This window comes from Chrysemys picta, chromosome 2 (genome assembly GCF_011386835.1).
Source record: "Chrysemys picta bellii isolate R12L10 chromosome 2, ASM1138683v2, whole genome shotgun sequence".
Taxonomy (NCBI): Eukaryota; Metazoa; Chordata; order Testudines; family Emydidae; genus Chrysemys; species Chrysemys picta.
This window is the reverse complement of record NC_088792.1, coordinates 80,114,798-80,127,050: the sequence shown is the minus strand read 5'-3', so window position 1 is coordinate 80,127,050 and position 12,253 is coordinate 80,114,798.

Genomic DNA, 12,253 nt, shown 5'->3' with positions numbered 1-12,253 from the left:
ATGTAACCCATGAAGAGGATCACTCACATCCCCACATCCTGCTCTTTGCTGAAGGACCCTGACGTGTTCTCATGGGGCTTGAACAGTGATGTCAAATGAAGCTGGACCACTCAAGCTTCCCCTCTGTTGAAATGAATGGGAAGACAAGCTGTAGAATCCGTATCCTTCCCCACTCCTTCCAACTACTCATACATCCCTATATCCATGGAAGGGAGAGCTGCTGCTCAGGATAGAGCTTTCCATGTGAACACTAGTCTGGTCATCCATGGATCTCAATTGAGTCCTCCAGCCAAAACAGAGAAGTAAGGAACAGATAAAGAAAAGTGAAATGCAAGGTAGTGGGTTCTCCCTCCCCGCCCCCATTATAAAAGAGCGTGATGGCAAAACTACCATCACCTTTAAGGTCCCATACTGCATTAGATTAGAAGAAGCAATTGCTAATATAGGCCCTGATTCAGCAAAGCCTTGAGCATGTGCTAAAGCCTTACTGAAGTGAATGGGGTTTAAGCATGTGAATCGGGGCTATAGCGAAAAGCTGCTTCTGCCTAACGCGGTTTCAGCAAATTAAGTTAGGGCAGCTCAGAACTGGAGAAGGATCTGCTTTGGTTTTATTTTTTTAAATGGGTAAAAGATATTTGCTCAAATGGTTTTTAAAAATGGGTAAAAGCCAGCTCTCCTGCCTTCCCCAGCTTCTCAGGTAGAGTCAGACATGCTTGGAGGGTGCGTTTGCCAACAGGTCCAGGCCTACAATTTGATCATTAGAGAGCACAGCAGTGAAACAGCAAACTCAAGTGGTCACGTGCCACTTTTAGGCTGGGATTTCCAAAGAGGGCAAAGGAAGTCAGGCACCAGCTCCCACATACTTCCAATTGGGCACCTAATTGTCCTAGTTTCAGAGTAACAGCCGTGTTAGTCTGTATCCGCAAAAAGAAGAACAGGAGTACTTGTGGCACCTTAGAGACTAACAAATTTATTAGAGCATAAGCTTTCGTGGACTACAGCCCACGAAGAATCCGAAGAAGTGGGCTGTAGTCCACGAAAGCTTATGCTCTAATAAATTTGTTAGTCTCTAAGGTGCCACAAGTACTCCTGTTCTTCTTTTTGCGGATACAGACTAACACGGCTGCTACTCTGAAACCTGTCATTAGGGTTTTAGTGGATACAACTTATTGTTCTCTGAGGAGAGGCTCCTAGTGACGTAGTGTGGTTTGTAATAGTTTGCAGATGCAAGGGGAACGTGTTTCTGCTTCTTACTTAAAGCCAAAGCAGCTACTGAATTAAAAAAATGATTGTGCATAAAATCCTGTGGTGTTGGGTAGGTGGATGCTTAGGCCTTGAGTTGGTAATACATTCCATTTCAATAAAGCACTTAAGCACATGTTTAATTTTATGCACATGCTTTGGTCCTTTGCAGAATAGGGATGACAATTGTGTTTATAAGCTCTGCTGAATTGGGGCCCTGATCCTTTATCAGAGGGCCCCTGCAGGAGCACGGCAGGATATACTCCTAGCTCTCTTAAGGATATCTCTGCATTGCAACACACACAAAAAACAACAAAAATCAGCAAGTCTCAGAGCCCAGGTCTACAAAGTTTGCAGGGCTTGTGCTATGGCGCTGAAACCCAATGAGAGGGGTTGGGTTTTGGAGCCCGAGCTCCAACCCAAGCAGGAACATGAGTCCAAGTCCATAGACCCACGTTCAGAGACTCACTGCTCCGGGTTTGTTTTTGGAATGTAGATGTATCCTCAATGCACTGGGTGGGAAGCCAGCTAACACACGCCAACACTGTATTAAGAACTAAGAATGGCCATACTGTGTCAGACCAATGGTCCATCTAGCTCAGTGTCCTGTCTTCTGACAGTGGCCAATGCCAGGTGATTCAGAAGGAAGGAATAGAACAGGGCAATTATTGAGTGATCCATCCTGTCATCCTGTTCCAGCTTCTGGCAGTCTGACTTTTAGGTACACCCAGAACATGGGGTTGCCCCCTGATCATCTTGGCTAATAGCCATTGATGGATCTATCTTCCATGTACTTATCTAATTCTTTTTTGAACCCAGTTATACTTTTGGTCTTCACAACATCCCCTGGTGACGAGTTCCACGAGTTGGCTGCGTTGTGTGAAGAAGTAGTTGCTTATGTTTGTTTTAAACCTTCTGCCTATTAATTTCATTGGGTGACCCCTTGTTTGTGTGTTATGTGAAGGGATAAATAACACTTCCCTATTCACTTTCTCCAGGCCATTCATGATTTTGTATCATATCCCCCCTTTAGTCATCTCTTTTCCAAGCTGAACAGTCCCAGTCTTTTTAATCTCCTTATATGGAATCTGTTCTCTAATCATTTTTATTGCCCTTCTCTGTACCGTTTCCAATTTGAATACATCTTTTTTGAGATGGGTGACCAGAATTGCATGCAGTATTCGAGATGTGGGCATACCATGGATTTATATAGTGGCATTATGATTTTTTCTGTCTTATTAGCTATCTCTTTCCTAATGGTTCCTAACATTGTTAGTTTTTGTGACTGCTGCTGCACATTGAGCAGAGAACTATCCATGTTGCCTCCAAGATCTCTTTCTTGAGTGGTAACAGCTCATTATTTTGTATGTATAGTTGGAACTGTTTTTCCCCAGGTGCATTACTTTGCACTTACCAACACTGAATTTCATCTGCTGTTTTGTTGCCCACCCAGTTTTGTGAGAACCCTTTGTAACTCCTTGCAGTCAGGTTTGGTCCTAACTGACCCAAGAGCATGTAGTCAGCTGGTTTGGTGCTGAAGACAGGCTGGGAGCTCCCCCGAGCATGTGCTGTGATTGGCAGCAGGACCCGGAGAGTCAGACACTTCTCTCTTTTGGGGTAGCAGTAAGGAGCGCTCTGAAGCCTGTCTCCACCAGGCTGCTTTAATGATCCCGATTTCATCACAACACCATCCCATTCCCATCTATGGTGCAATGCCCATTGGAAGTGGGCCAATGGCTGCTGGGGATTGCTGAAGTATCATCTGTTTCTAGTAATTTTTAAATTGCAAATGTGTGTGAAAGTTGTCTACGTCGTGAGTGTAGTCCCTCCATAGGTCATTCTGGCTCTGATCCTGCCAGTGATTATGCATGCGAGTTGGTCCAAGCTGACATCAATCATCTGTGCAAGTGTTTGCAGGGTTGGGGCCTTGGATTGTAAATTCTTCAGGGATCACAACTCTGCATGTGTTTGTACAGTGCTGATCACAGTCGAGTCCTGAGCCTTTGATTAGGACCTCTGGGTGTGACCACATTATATACACATTTAATAGATAATCCATAATCAGGCAGGACAGTTCAAGCATTCACCACTCAGCAGTTACAAGAGTGCTCACCTTGCACTTCCCAGTGTATTTTTTGATTGTTAAAGCCAGATATACTGCTTGGGTGTTTCTCATCTCTTTTTTTCTGCTGTAGTGTAGGTAACATCAGGGGGAAGAAATAAGGGCTTATTTATTGCAGCTGCCACTTTTTCTATAAGTGTTTTTATTTACACGCCTACACAACGATGCATGCTACTTCTGCTTTAATGGTTCATGAGCACTATATATTTAACAAACTAGGAACTGTATCAGGAATAAAAATAAAACTTTGACCCACTAACTCATGAGTAGTTATTCTTTGCAAAGAGTCCATTCAAGGAATTTGAAGCCATGTGGGTTGCTGACAGTGCAAAAACACTAAAAGTAGACTCCTTCCCCTGAAAACTGCAGTAAGCGGGACATACACACAACGCTCCTTACAATACAATGAAGGGCCATGTTTAAAGAAGTAAAAATGCATCCCCTTGTTCTGACATAACCCATCCCAATTACCTGAGATAACATCAGGATTCATTGCTGCAGCTGCAGGTAGTGGGCTCTTTACTTCTTCAGCCTCTGACTGAAAAAAGAAAAGTTGGTGCCTGATCCAACTCCTTTTTAAATCCTATGAATATTTCCATTGACGAGAGTTAGATTAGGCCCTTGGGGAAAGAATAAAAAAGATCCAAGATCTCCTGGTTTGGAATAGACTTGTAAGCAAGGCAAGAATTCTCTTACCCTTAGTACACAAGGGACAATGTTTCAGGGACATACTGTATGGTCAGCTCTGCATGCAATGTATAACACACTGACCGATAAGTCACATGTGTCATGCCAGTGAAACCAACATTTGGTTAGTGGAGAAAGTAGCAAATAAACAGTGTTTACAGCAGTGTGCATGTAGTGGGAAGGTCTGGAGACCAGCTGGACTAGTGAACAGCTCACGGCCTTTCAGGTGCTGCCGGTCTAGTCCTCCTAGAGGGGGCCCCAGCTGCAGTCTCAATCACGCCCCGATGCTCTGATTGCTGCCCCAGAGCTCATCACTACAAACAAGCTGGAGGTGAAAGGGGGGGAAGGCAAGATGATCCAGGCCCACCCATTCCACCAGATCCCAACCCAGGGTGCTAAAGGTGTCTCAAAGTGTCCATCCCAGTTACTGAGCAAATCCAAATTATGTTATCCCCGGGTCACTTCCTGCCAGTCTGGAGCATGGTCACCAGTTTCCATGGTCTCTCAGTGTCTAGTTCAGTCAGTCGATCTCTCTGAGGGCTTTCAGCTCCCAAAGGGAGAGTAGGCAGGACCTAAGTCCCTGCTGCTAGAGCAGCCATCACCAAGTGGTTGCGTCTCCCTGCTCGGCATCAGCCTGGCTTCCCAGCGCTACATCCAGCTCATTCCCCCTCCCTGGGCTACCATTGTCCTTTTGACTGTGCCTCTCCTGGGAACATGCCCTGCCCTTGTTAAGGGTTGGGGCCTCCCTAGCCCAGTATTGTTCTACTCCCTGCCCTGGTTCAGTGTGGGGACTGTAGACCCCATCACAGTGCACTTGAGATGGGAATCTCAGAGACATCTCATCATCCTGTCTAAATGGTGTTACATATGATTTTTTTTTCTGTTCTTTCTGGGGGAGGTGGGAATTTCAAAGCAGGGAGTTTTTCTCAAGGAAAATAATATGGAATCAGCCTCAGTCTGTTTTTAAAGGGGATATATTCTCATCTCTAAATGTGATTATTGTCCAGAGTTCAGTGGAGAACAACCAGCAGAACAACTGAATGGTGCCAAGCACGAATGTCTAACTTAATCATTTTTTGACATATTCTAATCTCTGTGGAATGGTCACAAATAATTACACCTCTAGTGGTGCGGGAAATTGGCTGATTATTTCAAATCAGCTTTCTGGGGAAGGAAAAAAAATGAAACAAAAAGCAAAAGTATGTCTCATCAATGGAGTGAAGCTTCTAGTTGATCCTAGTTCAAGACAGTGCTTCCCATTCATTTGAAGGGAACAGTTTACACTAAATGACACAGGATATTCACATGAACATTTCTCAGGGCTGGTGTGACAGGGCAGCTGCCCCTCACTGGTTGACAAAGGGTTAATAGCAGCCCTTGGAGCGGCTGCACAGAACCCAGCCAACCAGAGGAAGGCTTAGAAACAGCCAGTCAGGGCCAGGTTGGGCCCTATAAGAAGGGCTGCAGGGCGGAGAGGAGAGCAGTCTCTCCCTGGAGCTTGAGGGAGAAGAACTCTCTGCCTGTAGAGAGAAGTACCTGGGACAGAGCAGTGCTGGGTAGGGTCAGCGGAGCAAGTGGAGCTCCAGCCTGGCTGGCTCCCAGACCAGGGCCGGCTCCAGGGTTTTGGCCACCCCAACTAGCCAACAAAAAAAAAAAAGCCGCGATCACGATCTGTGGTGGCAATTCAGCGGGAGGTCCTTCGCTCCAAGCCAGAGTGAGGGACCGTCCGCTGAATTGCCGCCAAATAGCTGGATGTGCCGCCCCTCTCCGGAGGGGCCACCCCAAGCACCTGCTTGCCAGGCTGGTGCCTGGAGCCGGCCCTGTCTCAGACTGAGACCTTGATACAGGGGATGAGTAGGTGCTGGGGCTATGGGGAAGTGGCCCAGGGAAAGCAGGTAGCGGCAGAGGGGAAGGAGAGGCAGTGAGCAGCTACCAGCTATAGGGTCCCTGGGTTGGAGCCCAGAGTAGCAGGAGGGCCTGGGCCCCCCCTTTGCCCCACTGACCACCGAGGGAAGTGGCCAGCCAAAGGACTGCAGTTTGCCCCTGAGTGAGGGGCTGGACTAGGGGCTGCAGTTCACCACTGCGGTGAGAGGCTGGGCAAAGGACTGCCGGTTCCCCCAGAATGGGGGAGACAACGGGGTTAGAGTTGTGCTGTGCCTTGAAGAGGCCGCCATGGTCTCGGAGTGACCCGGGTCCCAACAGACAGCGAAGGTGGTGGAGAAGCAGTGACAAAGAATGAGACACCACAAGAGGAGGGTGCCCTGCTGATGGACAGAGATGATTCCTGGAGCAACCAGCAGGAGGCGCCACCATGGTGAGCACAACCCATTACAGCTGGTCAATGACAAAGAGGGAAAAGTTGGGGGAGATCTGATAGAGAAGGGATGGCATGAGGTAAGTGAACAAGGGGACTTCATTCTGGGGATGACAGTTGCGAGACTGCTCACTGCAACAGCTGTCCCTTCCTGCTGCACATTCCCTGTAGCTCCTTTCAGCCATGGCTTCCTGGAGCTTTCGTTTCTCTGCAGACAAGATGACAGCCTCTGGCATCTATTCACATGGTTTGTTCTCCTTCCAGATGTACAGGCTGTTCACATGAGATCTACTAATGTTATTTTAGTCTGGCAGGTAATAAATAAAAAGGCCACTTGCGATGCTAACGACTTAAAGTGATCCTGTTTTCCATTCCGCTATGCTCCTCTGACCAATAAAAGGGTGTGTTCTGAGGAAAGCTGCTTGTCTGACACATAACTTCTTGCCTGGTGTGCAGAGACAGAGGGTCGTGAACTGAGCACTGAATAGGAAGCAATGGATTAAAGGTCTTGAGAACATGACCTATGAAGGAAGGCTGAAAGAATTGGGTTTGTTTAGTTTGGAAAAGAGAAGACTGAGAGGGGACATGATAGCAGTTTTCAGGTATTTAAAAGGATGTCATAAGGAGGAGGGAGAAAACTTGTTCACCTTAGCCTCTAAGGATAGAACAAGAAGCAATGGGCTTAAACTGCAGCAAGGGAGGTCTAGGTTGGACATTAGGAAAAAGTTCCTAACTGTCAGGGTGGTTTAAACACTGGAATAAATTGCCTAGGGAGGTTGTGGAATCTCCATCTCTGGAGATATTTAAGAGTAGGTTAGATAAATGTCTATCAGGGATGGTCTAGACAGTATTTGGTCCTGCCATGCGGGCAGGGGACTGGACTCTATGATCTCTCGAGGTCCCTTCCAGTCCTAGAATCTATGAATCTATGACTAGAAATGAAATGAAAGCCACCTTCTCACTGCAAAGCAAAATGAAATCCTTGTAGTGAGAGGCAAGATGGGCTAATGGTTGGGAGTCAACAAATCCTGCATTCTAATCCCAGCTTCCCAGTTGAATTGCTGATTTGCCTTGAGCAGGTAATATTACCCCTCCTGGCCTGATTCTCCTCTCACTCTGGTGTTCTGTTGTTGTGATGTCTCCCTTGAGACCTACAGATGAAAAGCATTGTGTAAGAACTAGGTGCTATTATTATCTGAAAGCAAAACCGCATGTTTGGCAGGCCACTAGCAGGTGAAAGGCGGAAGTCCTTCATTTGGCTTTGTTGGCCACATGCCATTTCAGTGGCTGGGTGTACAGCACTCACCAGAGCTTCATTTACTTCCAAGTGCAGCATTAGCTACCCTGGTTTGGTGTACAGTACACGTGCAGCTCCAGCCACAACAAAACCCTGACATTCGCCATCTAATCCAACATGGGTGAAAAATATAAATAAAATTACATCCAGAGATTCTGGAATAAAGCTCCCTGTATAATCAGTGCAGATTAGATTTTAGAGCCAGGCAAAACAGCAACTCTCACCATGTACCACTGCTTTAGCAGGGGTTCTTCGGAATCAAAGGCAGCTCTGCAGCAGTTCCCAATGGTCACTAGATCAGTTTGTCCCAAACCTCTCACAACATGTTAGAGGTTTCCATTAATCATTACTATGTGGTGCCAAAGATCTCTGCAGAACAAAGTCTGCTGGAAAAAAAATTCAACAAACAGTTTGGATGCTGAGGTCAAAAGGATTCACCACTGCAGGAATTTAAGTCATGCTTAATTCTCCTATAGTACGTTTCATCCATAGATCTTAACATACTTTTACAAAGGAGGATTAAGGAACATAGCTGCTACTTTATAGTTGGGGAGAACAAAGCACAGAACCAGGAAGCAAACCCATGGATGAAATCCTCAGCCCCATGGCAAAACTTCCATTGACTTCAAAGAGGCCAGGATTTCAATCCAGGCCTCCTGACTCTCAGTCCACTGGATCTTGCTGCTCCCAGTTGATGACTAAAACATTTAGGTCCAGATCACCCTGCCTGTGGAGAAACACATGGGAGAAGGCCAGAGAAGCAAGAGAATTTGAATTTGAATTTTCCACAAACTACACCCTGTAGTGGGAGGGAGAAGAGGATTTGGAGCGCGCAGCCGTAAAGTCTCTCAACCTCACAGATCCTGGGGATCTACAGGAGGAAGGGCACACTCAGAACTGCAGAGGAGGTGGCCAGCCCACCTTTGTTGTGCAGCAGTTGTGGAGGGAATCAACAGGCAGTTAAAGCAAAAAGGACTGTGCCACAGAGTGCAGCCAGTCCATGCGCCTCTCCCTCCCTCCTGTGGGACCTGCCCCAACTGCCATGGAGCCCCTGCTATGATGAGCTGCATTGGAGAGGAGCATATGCTGCAAAGGAGCCCCTCTTCCATACCAGCAAGTGGGCCCCCATGTGGCATGATCCTATGGAAATATTAGGAAAAGAAACACCCATATTTGCAGTAACAATTATTTCAGTAGCAGTGAGCACAAAGAGATGGAAAGAAAGTATGTACATCCAAGGCTGATCCAGTACAGCCCGGTAAGATGGACCTGAACTGTGCTACAAGGCCCGTGGCATCTGGAGCATTGTGTTGGTGGTATACATTGGAAATTCTTTGGCTGCTTAATTTAAATACTAAAATGGAGGCGTTTTGTTGCCTGGAATACGAAAAAGAATAGTCTAATCGGTACATGAAGGCCTGTATTATTGTTGGGGGGGCACAATTCAGACACCTGTACTTGTATCAAGTATTACTTTACTCTTGAAATAATCCCACTGAGGAAAGCAATAAATGTGGGAGGGGAGGGGGAATTGGGCCCTTTGATATTAAAGGCCATTTATTTGGCACTCTTCTCACACGTGCAGAGTTCCGTATGGTGCAGATTTTTGTCTTGACGCTGCAGAGCTTCATGGAAGTCACCAGGACATGGAGGTGTTGGCAGCTAGGTTGAAAGTGGGGCTTTTGGAGCCCAGGGAGTTTGGGACTGTAGGTTAAACTCCCTCTCTGCATGTGTCTATTACAATGCTCAGTTAATGAAATAGTTAATGTTGGCATTTAAATTGTCCTCTTGATGTTTCCAAGCCAACAATCCATTGAGGTGAATAGAGAATATAGTGAATATAACTCTCAAAATGATTCTTTCAAGCTGTTTGCAAACTGAGGAAGACAGCAGCACTATTCATATTTTTAAGGTTTTCTTCACAGCCATAGTCATGAGGGTTAAGTGTATAAGCAATTAAAAAAAAATACAGATACATTTTTCAAAAATGCCTGAATCCCATTGACTTTCACTGGGTCTTAGACTCCTTATGTCTCTTAGACACTAGAAATTTTACCCAAAAAGCATAGATTCTGGAACTGACTTTTTCAGTGAGGGGTAGATTGCAGCCTTAGGACTTGGCAGTCAGAGCTTGGGAAAAGCATGGGGCTTGGGTATGGTAGAGAGAACCCGCCAGGTGTGACCAATGAAACAGATAAACACCAGAAAACAGTTAGGCTGCAAGGTGCTTAGACCACAGCTTGTCACGTTGACCAATATTGTCTCATTGTTTCTTTGTACTCCCCCCTCTGTCTGTAGCCTTCTGTTGTGTCTTGTCTTACACTTAGATTGTAAGCTCTTTGCGGAAGGGCCTGTCTTGGGGTGCTGTGTTTGTACAGTGCCGAGCGGAATCACTACTGCTAGTTTCGTGGCAGCTCAAGAAATTGTCAAACGAGGGAAGCCATTCACAGATGGAGAATATGTGAAAGAATGTTTCATTAAAACACCTGAGCACCTCTTGAGCAATTTTAAAAGCAAAGATGAAATAGTTAAGAAAATTAGAGAAATGCCATTATCTGCGAAGACTGTAAAGGACAGAACTATTAAGATGGCCACATACACAACCAGCCATCAGCTTAGTGACATTAGATCAGCACCAGGTTTTTCTATTGCCTGCGATGAGACATGCAATGTGGATGACATTGCTCAGGTTGCCTTACTCAGCAGATACATTAAAGATCAAGGTCCTCAAGAAGAGCTGATCACGTTATTGCCACTCAAAGGACAAACTTGGGGCAAAGATATTGCATCTGCTGTCACTGAATGTCAAACAAAAAGATAGACACCAAGAAAATAATTTCTATTGCTACAGATGGAGCACCAGGCATGAAGGGGGCACACAAAGGTTTTGTTTCTTTACTTAAAGTATGGAGCACGGTGTTATTTCATTTTACTGCATAATGCACCAGGAGGCGCTGTGTGCACAAACCTTTCCAGAGGAAATCTCAAAAGTAATGGAAATGGTTGTGCCGATTGTTAACAAAATAATGGCAAGCGCTCTCAATCATCGGCAGTTCTGCGAACTTCTTTGAGAAGTTAACAGCCAATATTCTGATCTTCTCATGTATAACAAGGTAAGATGGCTTTCCAGAGGTGCAATCCTGGTGAGGTTTGCATCATGTCTTGAGGAAATTTGGGTGTTCCTCTGAGGAAAGGGCCTAATGGATGTGGCACTAACGGATCCTCACTGGCTGCAGAAATTCAATTTCATGGTGGATTTAACTTCTCATTTGAACATGTTGAATCGGAAGCTACAGGGAAAAGGAAATACTGCAATTTCACTTTTGGAAAAAGTTCTTTCATTTGAACGAAAGCTGTCTTTGTTTGTAAGGGACATTGAGATGGGCATGTTAGTACATTTCCCAAAACCGAAGCAATACAAACAAACAAACGACTGTGACATTGATGTTAGGTTCCTTGCAGAAACAGTCATCAAAATACAAGCTACATTTGCTGACCAATTTCACGAGTTCAGAAGGGAAAAGGCCACTTTGTCATTTCTGTTAAAACCGCTTGAAGCTGACGTTGAATTTTTCAGCATTTGCGGGAATCAATCAAGCGCAATTTGAACTTGAATTAGCGGACTTGCAAGACAAGGATTTATGGAATTCAAAATTGAAAGATCTTGTCACTGAACTTGAAAATCTGGAAAGGCAGAAATTTACCCTGGCGCTACAACACAAGTGGTCTGAAATGGATAACCGTAAACAGCAAGACCAGATTATATTCAACAGGTGGAATTATCTACCAGATACGTACAGTCAGCTGAAGAAATATGCATTTGGGCTTCTCTTAATCTTTGGTTCAACATACTTCTGTGAACACGTGTTTTTCAAAATGAATTTCATCAAATACAAACTGAGGCGCCAACTGCAAGATGTTAGTCTTGAGTCCTGCTTGAAATGAAAATCACGGCATATTGAACAACAGCAGAAGTCGCATTAAAAGTATTTGTGAGTAGTAATAACATTAATATGTTCAATTATTATTAGTTGATAAACTCTAACTCTACAGGTAGCTTTGCGTGTGATGCGACTCTCGAAATATTTTCGTCAAAGACGAAAACAAAAAGTCTCTTCTTCTTTGAAAGATTGCCAATCCCTGGTCCATGACCAGGGCTCCTAGGTAGTATGGCAATGCGAATGATAAATAATGATACTGAACGTTAAAATAAAACAAGCCAAGAAGCGGAATAAAAATACATTAACAGCTCACACCCGGCTCCCCGCCCACAGTATGGCTGCAGAATGGCTGCAATCAGCCATGCTGGCTTTGCTCAGTGGAGGCCTCCCACAGCCCCAGCTGCGAGAGTGAATTTCACCTCAGTGAATTGCTAACTTGCCTTGTGTAAGTGAGGAAATTAATAAGATTCTAGTATCAAAGCTATTGCTGCTTTGAAGTTTGTGCTCTGCCATTCTGCTTTCCTCTCTTTAAATTATCAGAATGTCTTTAATACAGCCTTATTATCACTGGTAGCGAAGACTAATAGAAAATACATTTCTAGTCAAGTTTTGAACAGTTCAAAAAAAAAAATCCTTCCCTGGGTACTGGA